The sequence below is a fragment of the Jaculus jaculus genome, chromosome 3 (genome assembly GCF_020740685.1).
Source record: "Jaculus jaculus isolate mJacJac1 chromosome 3, mJacJac1.mat.Y.cur, whole genome shotgun sequence".
Classification (NCBI taxonomy): Eukaryota; Metazoa; Chordata; class Mammalia; order Rodentia; family Dipodidae; genus Jaculus; species Jaculus jaculus.
In genome coordinates this window covers 6,072,944-6,078,964 of record NC_059104.1, presented here as the reverse complement: position 1 = coordinate 6,078,964, position 6,021 = coordinate 6,072,944, and positions in this window count along the sequence as shown.

The following is a 6,021-nucleotide window of genomic DNA, read 5'->3' as shown; positions in this document are numbered from 1 at the left end:
CGCGGCCTCGCCGCCCGCCCGCCTGCCTGCCTGCCTGCCGGCCCGCCCGGGCCCCGACGAAGCCAAGCTGCGCCGCCCGATTCCCGGCCGCCTCGCCCCTGACGCCCGCCCGTCGACGTCCCGCCGAGCTCGCTTCCGACGCGGGCGCCCACCGACCGGGCCGCACGGCTAGGAGTCCTTAAAATGGCAGCTGCGGGCGCACCGGCCTCCCTTCCCACAAGGCGCTGCGGCGAACGTGCCGAAGCGTCGGCCCCGCCCACCGACGGCGCGCACGGAGACTGCCGAGCGCTGACGGAAGATGCCGAGCGGTGTCCGAAGCGCGCTCGGCTCTTTCCGCCGAAGCTTCGCACCCGAAAGCTCCGGCTGCGGCTTGCGTTTCCGTTAACTGTGCTGGGATTGTTTTTTTTTTTCTTTCCTGCTCCGGGGCTGGCGCGTTTTAAGGTCGATTGACATGCCTCAGCAGAGCCTGATTGGTTATATTATTTTTTGGTTCCATAGTTTTTTTTTTTTTTTTTATTTTTCATTTAGCTTTTCTTCCCGGTTTTTGAGGTAGGATTTCCCTCCAGCCCAGGCTGACCTGGAAATTCACTATGTAGTCTCAGGGTGGTCTCGAACTCACAGCGATCCTCCTACCTCTGCCTACCAAGTGCTGGGATTAAAGGCGTGCACCGCCACACCCGGCTGCATTTAACTTTTGATTAGGTTTTCAGTACCAGGCTTGTATCCCCTCCCTTAGAGCGGGTCCCCAGTCCAAGTAGACAGCAGTTGGTTTCCCCCATAATCGACATACCACTATTGCACCTCTTCGCTCACTTGACCTCACTGACCAAACTTGAGGTTTGCAGTGTCCACTGTTTTCACTGCTGATGGCTTCTGTCTCCCATAGGGCTGCATGCAGTGCAGCTTTTCCCAGCTTTCTGTCAACTGGTCTACAGGGAGGAGGTTTTCAGCTCAGCCCAAGTTTGAGTTCTTGGTGACGGCAGCCTAGACATGTGGAGTCTTCAGCAATAGGGTCTTACCATCTATTCCTGGTGGGAAACCAATGGCCTCGGCAATGGCCGGTAATGTTTTGGGGGCGTCAGAGATGTCCCTGCCCAACTCACTGGAAGGTATCCCATCCCTGGCACTGAAATTTTTCTAGTAATAACCTATGGCTTGTGGGTGTGCCTTTATAAAAAAAAAAAGTAGGTTATCATATGCCTTATTCAAACTATCCTGGATTTTGATTACCCTCCCCCACACTTATTTTACTCAGTCTCTTCCCCTGACCTCACTTAGGCCTTTCCACCCCGAGTAATCTGTTTTTCTACTTACGTATATACAATGCTATCCCCTTAAGTCCTCCCTTCTCCTCCCTCCCTTATAGCCCTTTTCTAGCTTACTGCTCTCTGCTACCGATTTTTATTCCAACTCACATACCAGCCTGAACATTTGTAGCTACGATCCACATATGAGAGAGAACATGTGACGTTTGACTTTCTGAGCCTGGCCTACCTCACTTAGTATAAAATAAAAATTAAAAATAAATAAATATTTTTTAAAAAAGAAAAAAAAACACGTCTTATGTTCCCTGGGCAGCTATAATGAAATACTGAAAATGGCTATTTATACACCACAGACAGACTTCTCACAGTTTCAAAGGCTGAGAAGTCCAAGATTCAGTTTCTGGCAGAGCCGAGTGTACAAAGGGCTATTTCTGTGCTTCCAAGATGATGCCTTTTTGCTGCAGCTTTAGGAGGAGAGGAACTCTGCTGCGTGTTCATGCGATGAATAAGGCAAAAGACTAGACTGTCCTCAACACCTTTGCTAGAGCACTCACCCCATTCACGAGGACAGATCCCTCAGGACTCGATCACTTCCCAAAGGCCTCACCTCTCAACACTATCACAGCGCATATTAAATCTATCACAGCCTAAGGGAGCAGCTCATTCCCCTTTTCCTCCTTGTGAGGATGTAGCAGGAAGGCACCGTCTATGGCAGTCCTCATTAGACATCCACTGTGCCAGGGCCTCTGTCTGGGCTCCCAGCCACCAAGTGCTTAAGCAGTACATTTTCTGAATCATCCTATTGAAAGTACTTGGTTATGGCAGCCTGAAAGTATAGAGCCAGGCATGATTTCCACTCAACATCTTCCGCATCCCAGTAAATCAAATCACCTCAAAGTCTTACCATTACCTTTGGTCACTGGGTTTCAACATGGAAATTCAGGGGGACACAGGCATTCAGATTGAAGAAAAGAGTTAAGTGTCTACCTTAAACTAACTAGCTAAACTCGGTATTATTGCAGAAAAAGAGTTAACTAGGGGCATGAAGTCTTAGGAAGCATTCAAACAAAAACAGGGTGGAATGTATGGAATTCCCTTCAGAGGAGTATCGCTGTTTCTGTCTTTACAAACCCGTCTGTGGAGATCTCCAAACCCGCATCTACCTGTGTACCTGCCACCTCATGTAGAAACACACAGGGCCTGTGGATCTCAGGATCCGCAGCTGTATCTGGAACAGTGTCGACCTGCTGGAAAGGGGGCAGTTATGTGTCATTAGTTCATGCTAGTTTCCTGGAGCTGCCAAAACAAATGCCCCAGACTGGTGCCGTAAACCACAGAAGTTCCATTCATACATGCCTCTGTTGTCCAGAAAGGTAAAGTCAAGCAGGGACCATGACAGAAGAGGTGGTGGGGAAAAATGCAAGGATAGGGAGGAATACTTTGGGCTCCTAAGACAAAGTGGATGTTGCCTCCATGACTTCACAGTGTGCTGATAGATCAAAGACCTACATAGTATGTGAGTGGATGATGATGACATCAAAATAGCAGAAAAGAAGGTTCAGTGGGATGGGGACAAAGGAGGGTGGTAGAATTATGATCAGGGTACACTGTGTATACAGAGAGAGGTTATCAAGAAGTACTTTTAGGGCTGGGTGTGGCGGTGCATGCCTTTAATCCCAGCACTCAGGAGGCAGAGGTAAGAGACTGTGAGTTCGAGGCCACTGTGAGACTCCATAGTGAATTCCAGGTCAGCCTCAGCTAGAGTGAGACCCTACCTTGAAAAACAAAACAAAAGTACTTTAGGGCTGGAGAAAGGGCTCAGCAGTTAAGGAGCTTACTTGCAAAGGCTAAGGACTCAGGTTCAATTCTCCAGGATCCACGTAAGCCAGATGCACAAGGTGGCCCATGCATCTGGAGTTCATTTGCATTGGCTGGAGACCCTGGTGCACCCATTCTCTCTTTCTCTCTCTCTCTTTCTGTCTCTCTCTCTCTCTTTTTATAGTTTATATTTTATTAAAGAGAAAGAGAGAGGGAAGAGAGAGAGAATGGGTGTGCCAGAGCGTCCATCCACTGCAAATGAACTCCAGATGCATGGGCCACCTTGTACATCTGGCTTACGTGGTCCTGGGGAATCTAACCGAGGTCCTTTGGCTTTGCAGGCAAGTGCGTTAACCACTAAGCCATCTATCCAGCCTCCTCTCTCTCTTATAAATAAAAATAAAATTAAGCCAGGCACGGTGGCCCACACCTTTAATCTCAGCACTCGGGAGGCAGAGGTAGGAGGATCACTGTGAGTTCAAGGTTACCCTGAGAGTTTGAGGCCACCCTGACACTACATGGTAAATTCCAGGTCAGCCTGAGCTAGAGTGAGACCCTACCTTGAAAAAAGAAATAATAAAGAAGAAAGAAAAAGGAAAGAAAAGAAACTGGAAGTGAATCCTCAGAGACAGGAGAATATCTTTTAGGGGGAAATCATGCCCAAGGCAGTGCCAGCAGGAACATGTGGGGGGTGGGGAGATCCATGCCATGCCCTTTCTACCCAAAGCTGGACACATACACCAGCAAAAATCTCTTGGTGCTCTGAGAGGTGGACATTCCAGAACTTCCTTCGCAGAAATTGGCTTAGAATGGATAGGATGGTGGCCAGACAGGACAGGACAGGACAGGACAGCAACCTGGATGAGAGATGGGAGAATGAGCTGGGCAGGCTACCAAACGGTCCAGCCCAAAGCTGGAGACCAAGAGCCACAGCATCAAGTAAGGACGACGCAGCTCAGGAATGGGGGCTGTCCTGCCCCTGGCCTATTTGAAGCAGCTGGCCGGGAGCAGGGTGAAGGATCTGGAGGTCCTCAAGCCACAGGGAAGAGCTCAGATCACATCATCTGCGCCAATCCCACTTGAGGAAAGGTTTCTTTTCCAGAGAAGAGTACACAAGTCAGGGAGCGCTGGGCATGGGGAAGCAGGGTGAAGCCTGGCATAATGAATGTCTTGTTCAGAGGCCAGCTGATCCTCAACATGGGAAGAGCAGAGGGGAAACACCTCAGTAAGGTTGCTTAAGCAAGCACTTCATTCTCATTAATCAGTGGAGCCAAAGTCATTCAGCTCATTTTAAAGGCAGAGAACATAAACTGTGGCCTTCTCACGTATGACAAAGAAGCTTCAGGGAGTTTATTTCAATCATGAGGAAGGGGCTTTCTTCAAAGTCAATCATTTTCTTTTATGATTATTATTTTTTTTTATTAACAACTTCCATGATTATGAACAATACCCCATGGTAATGCCCTCCCTCCCCCACTTTCCCCTTTGAAACTCCATTCTTCATCATATCCCCTCCCCCTCTCAGTCAGTCTGTCTTTCATTTTGATGTCATGATCTTTTCCTCTAATACCTGATACTGAAAACCAAAAACAGGGCTAGTCATGAGCCCTTTCTCCAGCTTTCTGTCAGCTGGTCTACATGGAGGAGGTTATCAGCTCAGTTCCAGCAGGATTTTTCAGTGGCCTTGCAGCCCAAGTATGTGGAGTCTTCAACAATAGGGTCTTACCATCCATTCCTGGTGGGAAGCCAAGGGCCTCAGCAATGGCCTGTAATGTTTTGGGGGCATCAGGGATCTCCCTGGTCAACAACTCACTAGAAGGAATCCCATCTCTGGCACTGAAATTTTTCTAGTAACAATCTACAGCTCCTGAATGTTCCATTGTCCAAAAAAGTAGGTTTCCATATGACTTATTTATATCCTCTTAGATTTTGATTAGCCCTCCCTCCACCTTTCCTTTACTCAGTCTCTTCCCCTGACCTCACTTGAACCTTTTCACCTCCATTAATCTATTTTTCTACTTACATACATATAATACCATCCTATTAAGTATACCCTCCCTTCCTTTCTCTTCACTTTATATCTCTTTTCTAGCTCACTGGCCTTTGCTACTGAGTTTCCTTCCTACTTGCACAGAAGTCCAATCATCTGTAGCTAGGATCCACATATGAGAGAGAACATACAATGCTAAAGTCAGTCATTTTCCTGAAGAAAAGTGGCTTAACCTGTGTTTCCCAGTGGGACTTGACTCAGCTAAAAGTCCATGATAAGCCAAGTACGGTGGTGTTAACCTTTAATCTCAGCACTCAGGAGGCTGAGGCAGAAGGATCTCCATAAGTTCAAGGTCAGCCTGGCCTAGAGTGAGACCCTGCCTCAGTACAAAAACAAACAAACATTACTGGGTGGGTGGAAATGATCTAAGGGGAGGAGAGGGGAGAGAGGGGAAGATGTGGGAGAAGGGTTAATGAAAATTTATGAGTAAGCCACATAGAAACCTACTTCTTCGCTAGCTAATTGTGTATATTAGAGCGTTTGGGCAGAAGTATACTACGGAGGTTGTGGTCAGCTCCACGATGTTGGAATGAACGTCCAAACCAGCACAGTCTAGGGTAGGAAGGGATTTACTTCTACCTTACAGAACCAGAGGGATGTTCCAGAAGGAGCAGCGCCCATAAATCCTAGCAGAGAGAAATCATCACCGGCCAGCCAACGCCAACAGCAACACACACAACCCGGCAGCAAGCAGCAGGGGCCAGCCCAGGGCCGGGCTATTCTGCACACCTTTGCGCTGGAAATCAGATCGGCCTCCAGTGACGCCTTAGGGCTGGACTCCAGGATCCACCCGCAGTGACACCTCCTCCAGCCAGGTGGCTGGAGATCCAAGTTATAAACTTTAATAAAACGCCCGAGTCTATGAGGGACATATTCAAACTACCACCG